This window comes from Hemiscyllium ocellatum, chromosome 33 (assembly GCF_020745735.1).
Source record: "Hemiscyllium ocellatum isolate sHemOce1 chromosome 33, sHemOce1.pat.X.cur, whole genome shotgun sequence".
Lineage (NCBI taxonomy): Eukaryota > Metazoa > Chordata > Chondrichthyes > Orectolobiformes > Hemiscylliidae > Hemiscyllium > Hemiscyllium ocellatum.
Window position 1 is genome coordinate 20671411 of NC_083433.1, and position 18884 is coordinate 20690294.

Here is an 18884-nt window from a genome sequence, read left to right on the forward strand (position 1 = left end):
GCAACAAATTTATCCTAATATTTTCTTGAACAAGAAAGAACTGTCTTTAGTCTGTTTCCTGAATAGAGTGAAACCCCCATCTCTGTTTGTTTCTTCGCAAACGACTGTACGGAAGCGACCTGCTTTAGTAGCTACGTCTGCACGTAAAGATTATTCACGCAGACGATCGCCCAAGGCTGGAACTGGCTTCAGCTCCCTGGTGCCACCAGGCAGCCGTACTAACCACTGATCCACTGTGCCACCCGTACGATTTGGAACGATTTGTCATCATTTGCGGTGCAAGTAGCGAAACAGTTGTCAGTTTGTCAACTGGGTCGGATTATAATGTTGTCAGCGATCTGCAGCAATGTGAACGGAGATGTCGAATCGAGCTGCTGGTGGTGATGAGGCGCGCTTGCAGCGTGACATGTTTACACGGGGAGATCAGCTCCCTCCCCATTCTCCACAGAGAGTCGGATACAAGTAGAGAGGATATTGAAAGTGGACGATAAAGAAAGGGTGCACGGACGTAATTCGCTTTTCGCAACTTTTCGGATTGATGCGGAATGCCGAGGAGCGAATCCTGTACGTGAGGGAAACGATGATTGGCATTTATGGGCAAGCTACACCAACACAAGGGGAGGCAATGAATAGGATCTTTCCGTCAAGGCCAACATTTCTCGCCCATGCCGAGATCAGCCTGGTGGTGAGCTGCTCTCTCGAACCGCTGCAGTCCAAGTGCTGTCGGTAGCCCCGCGATGCTGTTTGGGCGGGGATTCCCGATTTTGACCCGGTAACACCGGAGGAACAAAGTCATATTTGCAATTCAGGACAGCGAGTGTCTCGGGGGGGAGGGGGAGAACTTGCGAATGGTGGTGTTCCCGTGGATCTGCTGCCGTCATCCTTCGAGGCTGCGTTGGCCATGGGTTTGCAAGGTGCTGCCTGAGGAATTCTGGTGAATCTTGTAGATGCCGGGGGAATGAATGACCCTGCCGCCGCCGCTGTCCCCGATCACCGGGAGAAACCTCTCTGCAGTCGACCTGACGTGCGGTGGCTCCGGCCCGTGCCATCTGATTGGTCGTCAGCGCGACCTACGCGGCTACGTAACAGATGGACAGAAAAGCACGGGGAAAGCACAGCGACTGCTGCAGAGTGATCTTCCGGTCTGGTTGGATATCTTGGAAGGAAGGTAGACGGTAAGGGAATAAAGGAACTTTGAATATCATCAAACTGATGGAAAGGATAGTCGGCAAATATGACCTCCACCGTTGGAGTATTGATGTGCTATCGCTTCTCGGCCTTTTGGCTTGGAATATGTGTAGTTTCTGTTCTTATCAGTTTAATCGCTGATATCTCCCGAAGGTGGGAGTGTTTGTATTAAATGGATTTTTGGAGCAGGGAGATGGCTTAAGGGCTTGCTCTGTCCTCTCCATGTATCAGCCTGGTATTGCAGTGTTTCCAGGAATGGTGCACCCAACGCCTACCCAAGTTCAAAAGCAGGTGAATGCAATGTGAATCTCTTGCCTTTGCTAGTTTGCCGTGTTGATGGCAGTCAGTGATTGTTGCATCTATTGTCTTTTCAGTTGCAGGAAACTATCGTCTTTTGTTACGGGTTTCCTGTCTTATGAACCTGCTCTGCAGTTACCTGATGAAGGTGCAGCACGCTGAAAGCCAGGACAGGGGTAACCCCAACGTGCTACAGGGAACATTCTGGAACCAGGGGCCTGCCAGGAAGGTAACTTGCCAATTTAAATGAATGGATTTGCCCTTGTCTGCCGTTTTGGGCTTCTGCGGTCGTTCTTGGAACGTATCCCACCGATGGTACGGCGGGGGCGGGGGGTGGGGTGACTGCTGTAATTTCAAAGAACCCCGTTGGGCTGAAACCTGGTGTTGTGGGATTTTTAACACAGTCAAATCAGGTTGTGGGATCCCATGACTCAGCCAATGTCAAATGGCTATCAGATCAGCCCCCACAGCCCCTTCCCAACCCCCCCGCCTCCCCCCCCACCCCCGAGGCAACAAATTTATCCTAATATTTTCTTGAACAAGAAAGAAATGTCTTTAGTCTGTTTCCTGAATAGAGTGAAACCCCCATCTCTGTTTGTTTCTTCGCAAACGACTGTACGGAAGCGACCTGCTTTAGTAGCTACGTCTGCACGTAAAGATTATTCACGCAGACGATCGCCCAAGGCTGGAACTGGCTTCAGCTCCCTGGTGCCACCAGGCAGCCGTACTAACCACTGATCCACTGTGCCACCCGTACGATTTGGAACGATTTGTCATCATTTGCGGTGCAAGTAGCGAAACAGTTGTCAGTTTGTCAACTGGGTCGGATTATAATGTTGTCAGCGATCTGCAGCAATGTGAACGGAGATGTCGAATCGAGCTGCTGGTGGTGATGAGGCGCGCTTGCAGCGTGACATGTTTACACGGGGAGATCAGCTCCCTCCCCATTCTCCACAGAGAGTCGGATACAAGTAGAGAGGATATTGAAAGTGGACGATAAAGAAAGGGTGCACGGACGTAATTCGCTTTTCGCAACTTTTCGGATTGATGCGGAATGCCGAGGAGCGAATCCTGTACGTGAGGGAAACGATGATTGGCATTTATGGGCAAGCTACACCAACACAAGGGGAGGCAATGAATAGGATCTTTCCGTCAAGGCCAACATTTCTCGCCCATGCCGAGATCAGCCTGGTGGTGAGCTGCTCTCTCGAACCGCTGCAGTCCAAGTGCTGTCGGTAGCCCCGCGATGCTGTTTGGGCGGGGATTCCCGATTTTGACCCGGTAACACCGGAGGAACAAAGTCATATTTGCAATTCCGGACAGCGAGTGTCTCGGGGGGGGGGGGAGAACTTGCGAATGGTGGTGTTCCCGTGGATCTGCTGCCGTCATCCTTCGAGGCTGCGTTGGCCATGGGTTTGCAAGGTGCTGCCTGAGGAATTCTGGTGAATCTTGTAGATGCCGGGGGAATGAATGACCCTGCCGCCGCCGCTGTCCCCGATCACCGGGAGAAACCTCTCTGCAGTCGACCTGACGTGCGGTGGCTCCGGCCCGTGCCATCTGATTGGTCGTCAGCGCGACCTACGCGGCTACGTAACAGATGGACAGAAAAGCACGGGGAAAGCACAGCGACTGCTGCAGAGTGATCTTCCGGTCTGGTTGGATATCTTGGAAGGAAGGTAGACGGTAAGGGAATAAAGGAACTTTGAATATCATCAAACTGATGGAAAGGATAGTCGGCAAATATGACCTCCACCGTTGGAGTATTGATGTGCTATCGCTTCTCGGCCTTTTGGCTTGGAATATGTGTAGTTTCTGTTCTTATCAGTTTAATCGCTGATATCTCCCGAAGGTGGGAGTGTTTGTATTAAATGGATTTTTGGAGCAGGGAGATGGCTTAAGGGCTTGCTCTGTCCTCTCCATGTATCAGCCTGGTATTGCAGTGTTTCCAGGAATGGTGCACCCAACGCCTACCCAAGTTCAAAAGCAGGTGAATGCAATGTGAATCTCTTGCCTTTGCTAGTTTGCCGTGTTGATGGCAGTCAGTGATTGTTGCATCTATTGTCTTTTCAGTTGCAGGAAACTATCGTCTTTTGTTACGGGTTTCCTGTCTTATGAACCTGCTCTGCAGTTACCTGATGAAGGTGCAGCACGCTGAAAGCCAGGACAGGGGTAACCCCAACGTGCTACAGGGAACATTCTGGAACCAGGGGCCTGCCAGGAAGGTAACTTGCCAATTTAAATGAATGGATTTGCCCTTGTCTGCCGTTTTGGGCTTCTGCGGTCGTTCTTGGAACGTATCCCACCGATGGTACGGCGGTGGCGGGGGGTGGGGTGACTGCTGTAATTTCAAAGAACCCCGTTGGGCTGAAACCTGGTGTTGTGGGATTTTTAACACAGTCAAATCAGGTTGTGGGATCCCATGACTCAGCCAATGTCAAATGGCTATCAGATCAGCCCCCACAGCCCCTTCCCAACCCCCCCGCCTCCCCCCCACCCCCGAGGCAACAAATTTATCCTAATATTTTCTTGAACAAGAAAGAAATGTCTTTAGTCTGTTTCCTGAATAGAGTGAAACCCCCATCTCTGTTTGTTTCTTCGCAAACGACTGTACGGAAGCGACCTGCTTTAGTAGCTACGTCTGCACGTAAAGATTATTCACGCAGACGATCGCCCAAGGCTGGAACTGGCTTCAGCTCCCTGGTGCCACCAGGCAGCCGTACTAACCACTGATCCACTGTGCCACCCGTACGATTTGGAACGATTTGTCATCATTTGCGGTGCAAGTAGCGAAACAGTTGTCAGTTTGTCAACTGGGTCGGATTATAATGTTGTCAGCGATCTGCAGCAATGTGAACGGAGATGTCGAATCGAGCTGCTGGTGGTGATGAGGCGCGCTTGCAGCGTGACATGTTTACACGGGGAGATCAGCTCCCTCCCCATTCTCCACAGAGAGTCGGATACAAGTAGAGAGGATATTGAAAGTGGACGATAAAGAAAGGGTGCACGGACGTAATTCGCTTTTCGCAACTTTTCGGATTGATGCGGAATGCCGAGGAGCGAATCCTGTACGTGAGGGAAACGATGATTGGCATTTATGGGCAAGCTACACCAACACAAGGGGAGGCAATGAATAGGATCTTTCCGTCAAGGCCAACATTTCTCGCCCATGCCGAGATCAGCCTGGTGGTGAGCTGCTCTCTCGAACCGCTGCAGTCCAAGTGCTGTCGGTAGCCCCGCGATGCTGTTTGGGCGGGGATTCCCGATTTTGACCCGGTAACACCGGAGGAACAAAGTCATATTTGCAATTCAGGACAGCGAGTGTCTCGGGGGGGAGGGGGAGAACTTGCGAATGGTGGTGTTCCCGTGGATCTGCTGCCGTCATCCTTCGAGGCTGCGTTGGCCATGGGTTTGCAAGGTGCTGCCTGAGGAATTCTGGTGAATCTTGTAGATGCCGGGGGAATGAATGACCCTGCCGCCGCCGCTGTCCCCGATCACCGGGAGAAACCTCTCTGCAGTCGACCTGACGTGCGGTGGCTCCGGCCCGTGCCATCTGATTGGTCGTCAGCGCGACCTACGCGGCTACGTAACAGATGGACAGAAAAGCACGGGGAAAGCACAGCGACTGCTGCAGAGTGATCTTCCGGTCTGGTTGGATATCTTGGAAGGAAGGTAGACGGTAAGGGAATAAAGGAACTTTGAATATCATCAAACTGATGGAAAGGATAGTCGGCAAATATGACCTCCACCGTTGGAGTATTAATGTGCTATCGCTTCTCGGCCTTTTGGCTTGGAATATGTGTAGTTTCTGTTCTTATCAGTTTAATCGCTGATATCTCCCGAAGGTGGGAGTGTTTGTATTAAATGGATTTTTGGAGCAGGGAGATGGCTTAAGGGCTTGCTCTGTCCTCTCCATGTATCAGCCTGGTATTGCAGTGTTTCCAGGAATGGTGCACCCAACGCCTACCCAAGTTCAAAAGCAGGTGAATGCAATGTGAATCTCTTGCCTTTGCTAGTTTGCCGTGTTGATGGCAGTCAGTGATTGTTGCATCTATTGTCTTTTCAGTTGCAGGAAACTATCGTCTTTTGTTACGGGTTTCCTGTCTTATGAACCTGCTCTGCAGTTACCTGATGAAGGTGCAGCACGCTGAAAGCCAGGACAGGGGTAACCCCAACGTGCTACAGGGAACATTCTGGAACCAGGGGCCTGCCAGGAAGGTAACTTGCCAATTTAAATGAATGGATTTGCCCTTGTCTGCCGTTTTGGGCTTCTGCGGTCGTTCTTGGAACGTATCCCACCGATGGTACGGCGGTGGCGGGGGGTGGGGTGACTGCTGTAATTTCAAAGAACCCCGTTGGGCTGAAACCTGGTGTTGTGGGATTTTTAACACAGTCAAATCAGGTTGTGGGATCCCATGACTCAGCCAATGTCAAATGGCTATCAGATCAGCCCCCACAGCCCCTTCCCAACCCCCCCGCCTCCCCCCCACCCCCGAGGCAACAAATTTATCCTAATATTTTCTTGAACAAGAAAGAAATGTCTTTAGTCTGTTTCCTGAATAGAGTGAAACCCCCATCTCTGTTTGTTTCTTCGCAAACGACTGTACGGAAGCGACCTGCTTTAGTAGCTACGTCTGCACGTAAAGATTATTCACGCAGACGATCGCCCAAGGCTGGAACTGGCTTCAGCTCCCTGGTGCCACCAGGCAGCCGTACTAACCACTGATCCACTGTGCCACCCGTACGATTTGGAACGATTTGTCATCATTTGCGGTGCAAGTAGCGAAACAGTTGTCAGTTTGTCAACTGGGTCGGATTATAATGTTGTCAGCGATCTGCAGCAATGTGAACGGAGATGTCGAATCGAGCTGCTGGTGGTGATGAGGCGCGCTTGCAGCGTGACATGTTTACACGGGGAGATCAGCTCCCTCCCCATTCTCCACAGAGAGTCGGATACAAGTAGAGAGGATATTGAAAGTGGACGATAAAGAAAGGGTGCACGGACGTAATTCGCTTTTCGCAACTTTTCGGATTGATGCGGAATGCCGAGGAGCGAATCCTGTACGTGAGGGAAACGATGATTGGCATTTATGGGCAAGCTACACCAACACAAGGGGAGGCAATGAATAGGATCTTTCCGTCAAGGCCAACATTTCTCGCCCATGCCGAGATCAGCCTGGTGGTGAGCTGCTCTCTCGAACCGCTGCAGTCCAAGTGCTGTCGGTAGCCCCGCGATGCTGTTTGGGCGGGGATTCCCGATTTTGACCCGGTAACACCGGAGGAACAAAGTCATATTTGCAATTCAGGACAGCGAGTGTCTCGGGGGGGAGGGGGAGAACTTGCGAATGGTGGTGTTCCCGTGGATCTGCTGCCGTCATCCTTCGAGGCTGCGTTGGCCATGGGTTTGCAAGGTGCTGCCTGAGGAATTCTGGTGAATCTTGTAGATGCCGGGGGAATGAATGACCCTGCCGCCGCCGCTGTCCCCGATCACCGGGAGAAACCTCTCTGCAGTCGACCTGACGTGCGGTGGCTCCGGCCCGTGCCATCTGATTGGTCGTCAGCGCGACCTACGCGGCTACGTAACAGATGGACAGAAAAGCACGGGGAAAGCACAGCGACTGCTGCAGAGTGATCTTCCGGTCTGGTTGGATATCTTGGAAGGAAGGTAGACGGTAAGGGAATAAAGGAACTTTGAATATCATCAAACTGATGGAAAGGATAGTCGGCAAATATGACCTCCACCGTTGGAGTATTGATGTGCTATCGCTTCTCGGCCTTTTGGCTTGGAATATGTGTAGTTTCTGTTCTTATCAGTTTAATCGCTGATATCTCCCGAAGGTGGGAGTGTTTGTATTAAATGGATTTTTGGAGCAGGGAGATGGCTTAAGGGCTTGCTCTGTCCTCTCCATGTATCAGCCTGGTATTGCAGTGTTTCCAGGAATGGTGCACCCAACGCCTACCCAAGTTCAAAAGCAGGTGAATGCAATGTGAATCTCTTGCCTTTGCTAGTTTGCCGTGTTGATGGCAGTCAGTGATTGTTGCATCTATTGTCTTTTCAGTTGCAGGAAACTATCGTCTTTTGTTACGGGTTTCCTGTCTTATGAACCTGCTCTGCAGTTACCTGATGAAGGTGCAGCACGCTGAAAGCCAGGACAGGGGTAACCCCAACGTGCTACAGGGAACATTCTGGAACCAGGGGCCTGCCAGGAAGGTAACTTGCCAATTTAAATGAATGGATTTGCCCTTGTCTGCCGTTTTGGGCTTCTGCGGTCGTTCTTGGAACGTATCCCACCGATGGTACGGCGGTGGCGGGGGGTGGGGTGACTGCTGTAATTTCAAAGAACCCCGTTGGGCTGAAACCTGGTGTTGTGGGATTTTTAACACAGTCAAATCAGGTTGTGGGATCCCATGACTCAGCCAATGTCAAATGGCTATCAGATCAGCCCCCACAGCCCCTTCCCAACCCCCCCGCCTCCCCCCCACCCCCGAGGCAACAAATTTATCCTAATATTTTCTTGAACAAGAAAGAAATGTCTTTAGTCTGTTTCCTGAATAGAGTGAAACCCCCATCTCTGTTTGTTTCTTCGCAAACGACTGTACGGAAGCGACCTGCTTTAGTAGCTACGTCTGCACGTAAAGATTATTCACGCAGACGATCGCCCAAGGCTGGAACTGGCTTCAGCTCCCTGGTGCCACCAGGCAGCCGTACTAACCACTGATCCACTGTGCCACCCGTACGATTTGGAACGATTTGTCATCATTTGCGGTGCAAGTAGCGAAACAGTTGTCAGTTTGTCAACTGGGTCGGATTATAATGTTGTCAGCGATCTGCAGCAATGTGAACGGAGATGTCGAATCGAGCTGCTGGTGGTGATGAGGCGCGCTTGCAGCGTGACATGTTTACACGGGGAGATCAGCTCCCTCCCCATTCTCCACAGAGAGTCGGATACAAGTAGAGAGGATATTGAAAGTGGACGATAAAGAAAGGGTGCACGGACGTAATTCGCTTTTCGCAACTTTTCGGATTGATGCGGAATGCCGAGGAGCGAATCCTGTACGTGAGGGAAACGATGATTGGCATTTATGGGCAAGCTACACCAACACAAGGGGAGGCAATGAATAGGATCTTTCCGTCAAGGCCAACATTTCTCGCCCATGCCGAGATCAGCCTGGTGGTGAGCTGCTCTCTCGAACCGCTGCAGTCCAAGTGCTGTCGGTAGCCCCGCGATGCTGTTTGGGCGGGGATTCCCGATTTTGACCCGGTAACACCGGAGGAACAAAGTCATATTTGCAATTCAGGACAGCGAGTGTCTCGGGGGGGAGGGGGAGAACTTGCGAATGGTGGTGTTCCCGTGGATCTGCTGCCGTCATCCTTCGAGGCTGCGTTGGCCATGGGTTTGCAAGGTGCTGCCTGAGGAATTCTGGTGAATCTTGTAGATGCCGGGGGAATGAATGACCCTGCCGCCGCCGCTGTCCCCGATCACCGGGAGAAACCTCTCTGCAGTCGACCTGACGTGCGGTGGCTCCGGCCCGTGCCATCTGATTGGTCGTCAGCGCGACCTACGCGGCTACGTAACAGATGGACAGAAAAGCTCGGGGAAAGCACAGCGACTGCTGCAGAGTGATCTTCCGGTCTGGTTGGATATCTTGGAAGGAAGGTAGACGGTAAGGGAATAAAGGAACTTTGAATATCATCAAACTGATGGAAAGGATAGTCGGCAAATATGACCTCCACCGTTGGAGTATTAATGTGCTATCGCTTCTCGGCCTTTTGGCTTGGAATATGTGTAGTTTCTGTTCTTATCAGTTTAATCGCTGATATCTCCCGAAGGTGGGAGTGTTTGTATTAAATGGATTTTTGGAGCAGGGAGATGGCTTAAGGGCTTGCTCTGTCCTCTCCATGTATCAGCCTGGTATTGCAGTGTTTCCAGGAATGGTGCACCCAACGCCTACCCAAGTTCAAAAGCAGGTGAATGCAATGTGAATCTCTTGCCTTTGCTAGTTTGCCGTGTTGATGGCAGTCAGTGATTGTTGCATCTATTGTCTTTTCAGTTGCAGGAAACTATCGTCTTTTGTTACGGGTTTCCTGTCTTATGAACCTGCTCTGCAGTTACCTGATGAAGGTGCAGCACGCTGAAAGCCAGGACAGGGGTAACCCCAACGTGCTACAGGGAACATTCTGGAACCAGGGGCCTGCCAGGAAGGTAACTTGCCAATTTAAATGAATGGATTTGCCCTTGTCTGCCGTTTTGGGCTTCTGCGGTCGTTCTTGGAACGTATCCCACCGATGGTACGGCGGTGGCGGGGGGTGGGGTGACTGCTGTAATTTCAAAGAACCCCGTTGGGCTGAAACCTGGTGTTGTGGGATTTTTAACACAGTCAAATCAGGTTGTGGGATCCCATGACTCAGCCAATGTCAAATGGCTATCAGATCAGCCCCCACAGCCCCTTCCCAACCCCCCCGCCTCCCCCCCACCCCCGAGGCAACAAATTTATCCTAATATTTTCTTGAACAAGAAAGAAATGTCTTTAGTCTGTTTCCTGAATAGAGTGAAACCCCCATCTCTGTTTGTTTCTTCGCAAACGACTGTACGGAAGCGACCTGCTTTAGTAGCTACGTCTGCACGTAAAGATTATTCACGCAGACGATCGCCCAAGGCTGGAACTGGCTTCAGCTCCCTGGTGCCACCAGGCAGCCGTACTAACCACTGATCCACTGTGCCACCCGTACGATTTGGAACGATTTGTCATCATTTGCGGTGCAAGTAGCGAAACAGTTGTCAGTTTGTCAACTGGGTCGGATTATAATGTTGTCAGCGATCTGCAGCAATGTGAACGGAGATGTCGAATCGAGCTGCTGGTGGTGATGAGGCGCGCTTGCAGCGTGACATGTTTACACGGGGAGATCAGCTCCCTCCCCATTCTCCACAGAGAGTCGGATACAAGTAGAGAGGATATTGAAAGTGGACGATAAAGAAAGGGTGCACGGACGTAATTCGCTTTTCGCAACTTTTCGGATTGATGCGGAATGCCGAGGAGCGAATCCTGTACGTGAGGGAAACGATGATTGGCATTTATGGGCAAGCTACACCAACACAAGGGGAGGCAATGAATAGGATCTTTCCGTCAAGGCCAACATTTCTCGCCCATGCCGAGATCAGCCTGGTGGTGAGCTGCTCTCTCGAACCGCTGCAGTCCAAGTGCTGTCGGTAGCCCCGCGATGCTGTTTGGGCGGGGATTCCCGATTTTGACCCGGTAACACCGGAGGAACAAAGTCATATTTGCAATTCAGGACAGCGAGTGTCTCGGGGGGGAGGGGGAGAACTTGCGAATGGTGGTGTTCCCGTGGATCTGCTGCCGTCATCCTTCGAGGCTGCGTTGGCCATGGGTTTGCAAGGTGCTGCCTGAGGAATTCTGGTGAATCTTGTAGATGCCGGGGGAATGAATGACCCTGCCGCCGCCGCTGTCCCCGATCACCGGGAGAAACCTCTCTGCAGTCGACCTGACGTGCGGTGGCTCCGGCCCGTGCCATCTGATTGGTCGTCAGCGCGACCTACGCGGCTACGTAACAGATGGACAGAAAAGCACGGGGAAAGCACAGCGACTGCTGCAGAGTGATCTTCCGGTCTGGTTGGATATCTTGGAAGGAAGGTAGACGGTAAGGGAATAAAGGAACTTTGAATATCATCAAACTGATGGAAAGGATAGTCGGCAAATATGACCTCCACCGTTGGAGTATTGATGTGCTATCGCTTCTCGGCCTTTTGGCTTGGAATATGTGTAGTTTCTGTTCTTATCAGTTTAATCGCTGATATCTCCCGAAGGTGGGAGTGTTTGTATTAAATGGATTTTTGGAGCAGGGAGATGGCTTAAGGGCTTGCTCTGTCCTCTCCATGTATCAGCCTGGTATTGCAGTGTTTCCAGGAATGGTGCACCCAACGCCTACCCAAGTTCAAAAGCAGGTGAATGCAATGTGAATCTCTTGCCTTTGCTAGTTTGCCGTGTTGATGGCAGTCAGTGATTGTTGCATCTATTGTCTTTTCAGTTGCAGGAAACTATCGTCTTTTGTTACGGGTTTCCTGTCTTATGAACCTGCTCTGCAGTTACCTGATGAAGGTGCAGCACGCTGAAAGCCAGGACAGGGGTAACCCCAACGTGCTACAGGGAACATTCTGGAACCAGGGGCCTGCCAGGAAGGTAACTTGCCAATTTAAATGAATGGATTTGCCCTTGTCTGCCGTTTTGGGCTTCTGCGGTCGTTCTTGGAACGTATCCCACCGATGGTACGGCGGTGGCGGGGGGTGGGGTGACTGCTGTAATTTCAAAGAACCCCGTTGGGCTGAAACCTGGTGTTGTGGGATTTTTAACACAGTCAAATCAGGTTGTGGGATCCCATGACTCAGCCAATGTCAAATGGCTATCAGATCAGCCCCCACAGCCCCTTCCCAACCCCCCCGCCTCCCCCCCACCCCCGAGGCAACAAATTTATCCTAATATTTTCTTGAACAAGAAAGAAATGTCTTTAGTCTGTTTCCTGAATAGAGTGAAACCCCCATCTCTGTTTGTTTCTTCGCAAACGACTGTACGGAAGCGACCTGCTTTAGTAGCTACGTCTGCACGTAAAGATTATTCACGCAGACGATCGCCCAAGGCTGGAACTGGCTTCAGCTCCCTGGTGCCACCAGGCAGCCGTACTAACCACTGATCCACTGTGCCACCCGTACGATTTGGAACGATTTGTCATCATTTGCGGTGCAAGTAGCGAAACAGTTGTCAGTTTGTCAACTGGGTCGGATTATAATGTTGTCAGCGATCTGCAGCAATGTGAACGGAGATGTCGAATCGAGCTGCTGGTGGTGATGAGGCGCGCTTGCAGCGTGACATGTTTACACGGGGAGATCAGCTCCCTCCCCATTCTCCACAGAGAGTCGGATACAAGTAGAGAGGATATTGAAAGTGGACGATAAAGAAAGGGTGCACGGACGTAATTCGCTTTTCGCAACTTTTCGGATTGATGCGGAATGCCGAGGAGCGAATCCTGTACGTGAGGGAAACGATGATTGGCATTTATGGGCAAGCTACACCAACACAAGGGGAGGCAATGAATAGGATCTTTCCGTCAAGGCCAACATTTCTCGCCCATGCCGAGATCAGCCTGGTGGTGAGCTGCTCTCTCGAACCGCTGCAGTCCAAGTGCTGTCGGTAGCCCCGCGATGCTGTTTGGGCGGGGATTCCCGATTTTGACCCGGTAACACCGGAGGAACAAAGTCATATTTGCAATTCAGGACAGCGAGTGTCTCGGGGGGGAGGGGAGAACTTGCGAATGGTGGTGTTCCCGTGGATCTGCTGCCGTCATCCTTCGAGGCTGCGTTGGCCATGGGTTTGCAAGGTGCTGCCTGAGGAATTCTGGTGAATCTTGTAGATGCCGGGGGAATGAATGACCCTGCCGCCGCCGCTGTCCCCGATCACCGGGAGAAACCTCTCTGCAGTCGACCTGACGTGCGGTGGCTCCGGCCCGTGCCATCTGATTGGTCGTCAGCGCGACCTACGCGGCTACGTAACAGATGGACAGAAAAGCACGGGGAAAGCACAGCGACTGCTGCAGAGTGATCTTCCGGTCTGGTTGGATATCTTGGAAGGAAGGTAGACGGTAAGGGAATAAAGGAACTTTGAATATCATCAAACTGATGGAAAGGATAGTCGGCAAATATGACCTCCACCGTTGGAGTATTGATGTGCTATCGCTTCTCGGCCTTTTGGCTTGGAATATGTGTAGTTTCTGTTCTTATCAGTTTAATCGCTGATATCTCCCGAAGGTGGGAGTGTTTGTATTAAATGGATTTTTGGAGCAGGGAGATGGCTTAAGGGCTTGCTCTGTCCTCTCCATGTATCAGCCTGGTATTGCAGTGTTTCCAGGAATGGTGCACCCAACGCCTACCCAAGTTCAAAAGCAGGTGAATGCAATGTGAATCTCTTGCCTTTGCTAGTTTGCCGTGTTGATGGCAGTCAGTGATTGTTGCATCTATTGTCTTTTCAGTTGCAGGAAACTATCGTCTTTTGTTACGGGTTTCCTGTCTTATGAACCTGCTCTGCAGTTACCTGATGAAGGTGCAGCACGCTGAAAGCCAGGACAGGGGTAACCCCAACGTGCTACAGGGAACATTCTGGAACCAGGGGCCTGCCAGGAAGGTAACTTGCCAATTTAAATGAATGGATTTGCCCTTGTCTGCCGTTTTGGGCTTCTGCGGTCGTTCTTGGAACGTATCCCACCGATGGTACGGCGGTGGCGGGGGGTGGGGTGACTGCTGTAATTTCAAAGAACCCCGTTGGGCTGAAACCTGGTGTTGTGGGATTTTTAACACAGTCAAATCAGGTTGTGGGATCCCATGACTCAGCCAATGTCAAATGGCTATCAGATCAGCCCCCACAGCCCCTTCCCAACCCCCCCGCCTCCCCCCCACCCCCGAGGCAACAAATTTATCCTAATATTTTCTTGAACAAGAAAGAACTGTCTTTAGTCTGTTTCCTGAATAGAGTGAAACCCCCATCTCTGTTTGTTTCTTCGCAAACGACTGTACGGAAGCGACCTGCTTTAGTAGCTACGTCTGCACGTAAAGATTATTCACGCAGACGATCGCCCAAGGCTGGAACTGGCTTCAGCTCCCTGGTGCCACCAGGCAGCCGTACTAACCACTGATCCACTGTGCCACCCGTACGATTTGGAACGATTTGTCATCATTTGCGGTGCAAGTAGCGAAACAGTTGTCAGTTTGTCAACTGGGTCGGATTATAATGTTGTCAGCGATCTGCAGCAATGTGAACGGAGATGTCGAATCGAGCTGCTGGTGGTGATGAGGCGCGCTTGCAGCGTGACATGTTTACACGGGGAGATCAGCTCCCTCCCCATTCTCCACAGAGAGTCGGATACAAGTAGAGAGGATATTGAAAGTGGACGATAAAGAAAGGGTGCACGGACGTAATTCGCTTTTCGCAACTTTTCGGATTGATGCGGAATGCCGAGGAGCGAATCCTGTACGTGAGGGAAACGATGATTGGCATTTATGGGCAAGCTACACCAACACAAGGGGAGGCAATGAATAGGATCTTTCCGTCAAGGCCAACATTTCTCGCCCATGCCGAGATCAGCCTGGTGGTGAGCTGCTCTCTCGAACCGCTGCAGTCCAAGTGCTGTCGGTAGCCCCGCGATGCTGTTTGGGCGGGGATTCCCGATTTTGACCCGGTAACACCGGAGGAACAAAGTCATATTTGCAATTCAGGACAGCGAGTGTCTCGGGGGGGAGGGGGAGAACTTGCGAATGGTGGTGTTCCCGTGGATCTGCTGCCGTCATCCTTCGAGGCTGCGTTGGCCATGGGTTTGCAAGGTGCTGCCTGAGGAATTCTGGTGAATCTTGTAGATGCCGGGGGAATGAATGACCCTGCCGCCGCCGCTGTCCCCGATCACCGGGAGAAACCTCTCTGCAGTCGACCTGACGTGCGGTGGCTCCGGCCCGTGCCATCTGATTGGTCGTCAGCGCGACCTACGCGGCTACGTAACAGATGGACAGAAAAGCACGGGGAAAGCACAGCGACTGCTGCAGAGTGATCTTCCGGTCTGGTTGGATATCTTGGAAGGAAGGTAGACGGTAAGGGAATAAAGGAACTTTGAATATCATCAAACTGATGGAAAGGATAGTCGGCAAATATGACCTCCACCGTTGGAGTATTGATGTGCTATCGCTTCTCGGCCTTTTGGCTTGGAATATGTGTAGTTTCTGTTCTTATCAGTTTAATCGCTGATATCTCCCGAAGGTGGGAGTGTTTGTATTAAATGGATTTTTGGAGCAGGGAGATGGCTTAAGGGCTTGCTCTGTCCTCTCCATGTATCAGCCTGGTATTGCAGTGTTTCCAGGAATGGTGCACCCAACGCCTACCCAAGTTCAAAAGCAGGTGAATGCAATGTGAATCTCTTGCCTTTGCTAGTTTGCCGTGTTGATGGCAGTCAGTGATTGTTGCATCTATTGTCTTTTCAGTTGCAGGAAACTATCGTCTTTTGTTACGGGTTTCCTGTCTTATGAACCTGCTCTGCAGTTACCTGATGAAGGTGCAGCACGCTGAAAGCCAGGACAGGGGTAACCCCAACGTGCTACAGGGAACATTCTGGAACCAGGGGCCTGCCAGGAAGGTAACTTGCCAATTTAAATGAATGGATTTGCCCTTGTCTGCCGTTTTGGGCTTCTGCGGTCGTTCTTGGAACGTATCCCACCGATGGTACGGCGGTGGCGGGGGGTGGGGTGACTGCTGTAATTTCAAAGAACCCCGTTGGGCTGAAACCTGGTGTTGTGGGATTTTTAACACAGTCAAATCAGGTTGTGGGATCCCATGACTCAGCCAATGTCAAATGGCTATCAGATCAGCCCCCACAGCCCCTTCCCAACCCCCCCGCCTCCCCCCCACCCCCGAGGCAACAAATTTATCCTAATATTTTCTTGAACAAGAAAGAAATGTCTTTAGTCTGTTTCCTGAATAGAGTGAAACCCCCATCTCTGTTTGTTTCTTCGCAAACGACTGTACGGAAGCGACCTGCTTTAGTAGCTACGTCTGCACGTAAAGATTATTCACGCAGACGATCGCCCAAGGCTGGAACTGGCTTCAGCTCCCTGGTGCCACCAGGCAGCCGTACTAACCACTGATCCACTGTGCCACCCGTACGATTTGGAACGATTTGTCATCATTTGCGGTGCAAGTAGCGAAACAGTTGTCAGTTTGTCAACTGGGTCGGATTATAATGTTGTCAGCGATCTGCAGCAATGTGAACGGAGATGTCGAATCGAGCTGCTGGTGGTGATGAGGCGCGCTTGCAGCGTGACATGTTTACACGGGGAGATCAGCTCCCTCCCCATTCTCCACAGAGAGTCGGATACAAGTAGAGAGGATATTGAAAGTGGACGATAAAGAAAGGGTGCACGGACGTAATTCGCTTTTCGCAACTTTTCGGATTGATGCGGAATGCCGAGGAGCGAATCCTGTACGTGAGGGAAACGATGATTGGCATTTATGGGCAAGCTACACCAACACAAGGGGAGGCAATGAATAGGATCTTTCCGTCAAGGCCAACATTTCTCGCCCATGCCGAGATCAGCCTGGTGGTGAGCTGCTCTCTCGAACCGCTGCAGTCCAAGTGCTGTCGGTAGCCCCGCGATGCTGTTTGGGCGGGGATTCCCGATTTTGACCCGGTAACACCGGAGGAACAAAGTCATATTTGCAATTCAGGACAGCGAGTGTCTCGGGGGGGAGGGGGAGAACTTGCGAATGGTGGTGTTCCCGTGGATCTGCTGCCGTCATCCTTCGAGGCTGCGTTGGCCATGGGTTTGCAAGGTGCTGCCTGAGGAATTCTGGTGAATCTTGTAGATGCCGGGGGAATGAATGACCCTGCCGCCGCCGCTGTCCCCGATCACCGGGAGAAACCTCTCTGCAGTCGACCTGACGTGCGGTGGCTCCGGCCCGTGCCATCTGATTGGTCGTCAGCGCGACCTACGCGGCTACGTAACAGATGGACAGAAAAGCACGGGGAAAGCACAGCGACTGCTGCAGAGTGATCTTCCGGTCTGGTTGGATATCTTGGAAGGAAGGTAGACGGTAAGGGAATAAAGGAACTTTGAATATCATCAAACTGATGGAAAGGATAGTCGGCAAATATGACCTCCACCGTTGGAGTATTGATGTGCTATCGCTTCTCGGCCTTTTGGCTTGGAATATGTGTAGTTTCTGTTCTTATCAGTTTAATCGCTGATATCTCCCGAAGGTGGGAGTGTTTGTATTAAATGGATTTTTGGAGCAGGGAGATGGCTTAAGGGCTTGCTCTGTCCTCTCCATGTATCAGCCTGGTATTGCAGTGTTTCCAGGAATGGTGCACCCAACGCCTACCCAAGTTCAAAAGCAGGTGAATGCAATGTGAATCTCTTGCCTTTGCTAGTTTGCCGTGTTGATGGCAGTCAGTGATTGTTGCATCTATTGTCTTTTCAGTTGCAGGAAACTATCGTCTTTTGTTACGGGTTTCCTGTCTTATGAACCTGCTCTGCAGTTACCTGATGAAGGTGCAGCACGCTGAAAGCCAGGACAGGGGTAACCCCAACGTGCTACAGGGAACATTCTGGAACCAGGGGCCTGCCAGGAAGGTAACTTGCCAATTTAAATGAATGGATTTGCCCTTGTCTGCCGTTTTGGGCTTCTGCGGTCGTTCTTGGAACGTATCCCACCGATGGTACGGCGGTGGCGGGGGGTGGGGTGACTGCTGTAATTTCAAAGAACCCCGTTGGGCTGAAACCTGGTGTTGTGGGATTTTTAACACAGTCAAATCAGGTTGTGGGATCCCATGACTCAGCCAATGTCAAATGGCTATCAGATCAGCCCCCACAGCCCCTTCCCAACCCCCCCGCCTCCCCCCCACCCCCGAGGCAACAAATTTATCCTAATATTTTCTTGAACAAGAAAGAACTGTCTTTAGTCTGTTTCCTGAATAGAGTGAAACCCCCATCTCTGTTTGTTTCTTCGCAAACGACTGTACGGAAGCGACCTGCTTTAGTAGCTACGTCTGCACGTAAAGATTATTCACGCAGACGATCGCCCAAGGCTGGAACTGGCTTCAGCTCCCTGGTGCCACCAGGCAGCCGTACTAACCACTGATCCACTGTGCCACCCGTACGATTTGGAACGATTTGTCATCATTTGCGGTGCAAGTAGCGAAACAGTTGTCAGTTTGTCAACTGGGTCGGATTATAATGTTGTCAGCGATCTGCAGCAATGTGAACGGAGATGTCGAATCGAGCTGCTGGTGGTGATGAGGCGCGCTTGCAGCGTGACATGTTTACACGGGGAGATCAGCTCCCTCCCCATTCTCCACAGAGAGTCGGATACAAGTAGAGAGGATATTGAAAGTGGACGATAAAGAAAGGGTGCACGGACGTAATTCGCTTTTCGCAACTTTTCGGATTGATGCGGAATGCCGAGGAGCGAATCCTGTACGTGAGGGAAACGATGATTGGCATTTATGGGCAAGCTACACCAACACAAGGGGAGGCAATGAATAGGATCTTTCCGTCAAGGCCAACATTTCTCGCCCATGCCGAGATCAGCCTGGTGGTGAGCTGCTCTCTCGAACCGCTGCAGTCCAAGTGCTGTCGGTAGCCCCGCGATGCTGTTTGGGCGGGGATTCCCGATTTTGACCCGGTAACACCGGAGGAACAAAGTCATATTTGCAATTCAGGACAGCGAGTGTCTCGGGGGGGAGGGGGAGAACTTGCGAATGGTGGTGTTCCCGTGGATCTGCTGCCGTCATCCTTCGAGGCTGCGTTGGCCATGGGTTTGCAAGGTGCTGCCTGAGGAATTCTGGTGAATCTTGTAGA

At 51.5% G+C, this 18884-nt stretch overlaps 9 non-coding genes across 9 annotated transcripts; all 9 read left to right on the forward strand.

The window, feature by feature from the left end:
* Positions 1 to 1265: 1265 nt before the first annotated feature.
* LOC132831537 (U2 spliceosomal RNA) lies at positions 1266 to 1457 on the forward strand. Its single transcript, XR_009646503.1, has one exon. It is a non-coding gene; the product is annotated as a U2 spliceosomal RNA (small nuclear RNA).
* A 1801-nt stretch (positions 1458 to 3258) lies between these two features.
* On the forward strand, positions 3259 to 3450 carry LOC132831538 (U2 spliceosomal RNA). Its single transcript, XR_009646504.1, has one exon. It is a non-coding gene; the product is annotated as a U2 spliceosomal RNA (small nuclear RNA).
* A 1801-nt stretch (positions 3451 to 5251) lies between these two features.
* On the forward strand, positions 5252 to 5443 carry LOC132831539 (U2 spliceosomal RNA). The gene has a single exon (XR_009646505.1). It is a non-coding gene; the product is annotated as a U2 spliceosomal RNA (small nuclear RNA).
* A 1801-nt stretch (positions 5444 to 7244) lies between these two features.
* Positions 7245 to 7436, forward strand: LOC132831540 (U2 spliceosomal RNA). Its single transcript, XR_009646506.1, has one exon. It is a non-coding gene; the product is annotated as a U2 spliceosomal RNA (small nuclear RNA).
* A 1801-nt stretch (positions 7437 to 9237) lies between these two features.
* LOC132831542 (U2 spliceosomal RNA) lies at positions 9238 to 9429 on the forward strand. Its single transcript, XR_009646507.1, has one exon. It is a non-coding gene; the product is annotated as a U2 spliceosomal RNA (small nuclear RNA).
* A 1801-nt stretch (positions 9430 to 11230) lies between these two features.
* LOC132831544 (U2 spliceosomal RNA) lies at positions 11231 to 11422 on the forward strand. Its single transcript, XR_009646509.1, has one exon. It is a non-coding gene; the product is annotated as a U2 spliceosomal RNA (small nuclear RNA).
* A 1800-nt stretch (positions 11423 to 13222) lies between these two features.
* Positions 13223 to 13414, forward strand: LOC132831545 (U2 spliceosomal RNA). The gene has a single exon (XR_009646510.1). It is a non-coding gene; the product is annotated as a U2 spliceosomal RNA (small nuclear RNA).
* Positions 13415 to 15215: 1801 nt separating this feature from the next.
* Positions 15216 to 15407, forward strand: LOC132831546 (U2 spliceosomal RNA). The gene has a single exon (XR_009646511.1). It is a non-coding gene; the product is annotated as a U2 spliceosomal RNA (small nuclear RNA).
* A 1801-nt stretch (positions 15408 to 17208) lies between these two features.
* Positions 17209 to 17400, forward strand: LOC132831547 (U2 spliceosomal RNA). Its single transcript, XR_009646512.1, has one exon. It is a non-coding gene; the product is annotated as a U2 spliceosomal RNA (small nuclear RNA).
* The last annotated feature ends 1484 nt before the right edge of the window (positions 17401 to 18884 follow it).